Source organism: Argiope bruennichi, chromosome X1, assembly GCF_947563725.1.
Source record: "Argiope bruennichi chromosome X1, qqArgBrue1.1, whole genome shotgun sequence".
Classification (NCBI taxonomy): domain Eukaryota; kingdom Metazoa; phylum Arthropoda; class Arachnida; order Araneae; family Araneidae; genus Argiope; species Argiope bruennichi.
In genome coordinates this window covers 112811546-112813655 of record NC_079162.1, presented here as the reverse complement: position 1 = coordinate 112813655, position 2110 = coordinate 112811546, and the positions used below count along the sequence as shown (strand labels likewise).

The 2110-nt window shown below is 29.1% G+C and overlaps 1 non-coding gene across 1 annotated transcript; it reads right to left on the bottom strand.

Annotated features, from left to right (window-relative positions):
* Positions 1 to 1660: 1660 nt before the first annotated feature.
* Trnar-ccu (transfer RNA arginine (anticodon CCU)) lies at positions 1661 to 1733 on the bottom strand. Its single transcript has one exon. It is a non-coding gene; the product is annotated as a tRNA-Arg (tRNA).
* Positions 1734 to 2110: the final 377 nt, after the last annotated feature.

Below are 2110 nucleotides of genomic sequence, written 5' to 3'. Positions count from 1 at the left end.
CTTTAAATTTTTTTCTACTTAAAATAAAAAATATTTATATGCATCAGCTTTTTCTCTTCAAAATTATGTGCCTCATAGAGCTAAACCACTTTGAAAATTATATATCGTTTATATACATTATATAATATACCTGGGGCCACCCTTCTGTGTGCAATTTTTTTAAACAAAAATTACTTATACGTAAATTATTGTAATTAATAAAATCTTTTTTATAATTTGAATTTTTAATTAAAATAAGAACATCAATTGAAATAAACGATTTTAAAAATCACCGATGGCTGACGTGATTTGTAAGTGAGCAATATCTGTTATATTAATTAAGTATATTTTGTTCACAAATGCTGAAACATAAGAAAGATTTAATGAACATTTTGAGAAAAAATTAATTAGTTAATTGTTTTTTCATGAGGAAAAATTTTAAATAAACTATATAAATAGTATTTTTAATTCAAATTTTCAATCCTCCACTTCTAAAGTTTTCGGTTAGAATTTTGTCCGTTCACTCTGGCAACAGCTCTTTATAGGCATTCTTGTTCATCAACAATAAAAAATAATTTACTTCCTCGTAATAGGTTTATTTTCAGAACCTTTGTCTGAATTTGAGAGGTGCACTTATGTTTCTCTTTAGTCACCATTAAACAACAGTTTAAAGTAAACAAAAAGCATTAACTAGTTAACTACGAAATATATCTTTTAATATCTCTCAATTCCCCTTTTCTAAAGTCGAACGATGACGTATATACACGTCGAACACAATACAAATGGTTGATTGTAAAATTTTCAAAAAATCTTAATAAAACTAATAAAATTTCATTTTCATTCTATAAAATATTACATATCGATCGCACCAAAATGAAGATTTGGATTGACATGTATACACGTCGATCTCATTTAACGGGTTAAGTATTAGCATAAAAGAGAAATATAAAACAATAGTGGCAAGTAGTTCAAAATCTTGAAGCTGTCTAATAAATGAGCACCTATAAATTTCCTTACTTCAGAATAGTCTACGATACAAGTTTTTTTTTAATTAATGGGATGGACAGTTTCTTAATAATTCAATATTTAATAATTTTTTGTATTTTGAAAAATTTACAGCATTCTTTCTCTTAAATAATAAATGCGTAAAATTTTATAGAATTCAGTCTAGCTGCTTAAAAGAAGGTGAGGAACATGCATACATAAATTCATACATAGCCTCAATAACTTTTTATTTATATTAAGAAAAATTTATAAATATAAAAACTTTATCGTCCAAAATCTTTATCGTCTGCTTTAAATTAAAATCAAACGATTTTTAAAAACCACCAGTAACTAAATTTTACCACAATTTTCTAATATTTGTTATATTAGTACTGCAAAATTTTGCTCGAAAACGTTGAAAAATAAGAACAATCAAGATACACCCACATTATCCTAAGGCATTTGGTGAGAATATAATCTGGACAGCGTGATAACATCGGCAGAAAATATAGTTGATTCTTGATAGTCATCACCCCCTTCCCCGAATATGAACCCTTTCCATAGCAAGTGCATCCCGTCGTCGGTAAGAGGCAGACAGCCCCAAAACCGTTGCCGCGTCGAGAACCAACTACCAAAACACAATTTCCCATCCCCAAATCTGATATGCATCCCGAAGATGGGGAACAAAAATATTTTCTACCCTCGGCGGGATTCGAACCCGCAATCCCCGGTTTAGGAGACCGATGCCTTATCCGTTAGGCCACGAGGGCTGCAAAAACATAAACGAAGCTTGTCCTCTTCTCAGCGGAAGTCCTACGTTTAGAGTACAGCGTATATAAACACTACTTTTAAGACCAATAAAAGCATTAACAAAATTTATATTAAAATAAAGGAGACTATTTGACAGTCGTAGAGAAATTCAAAGTGTTAAAAAGATAAAATTTAGTTAATTTCATATTATTTGACTGTTTATGAAACTTTGAAAGATTGAGAGTTCTATTTCTAATTTAGTACAAAAAACATTTTTAGTACATTTCTAATTAGTACAAAAAGTTTTATTGAATTCAGCCCATTTGTTTAAGAACAGATATGGAGCATGCATATGTATATAGTCACAATTATTTTTATTTATAATTACAACATATCC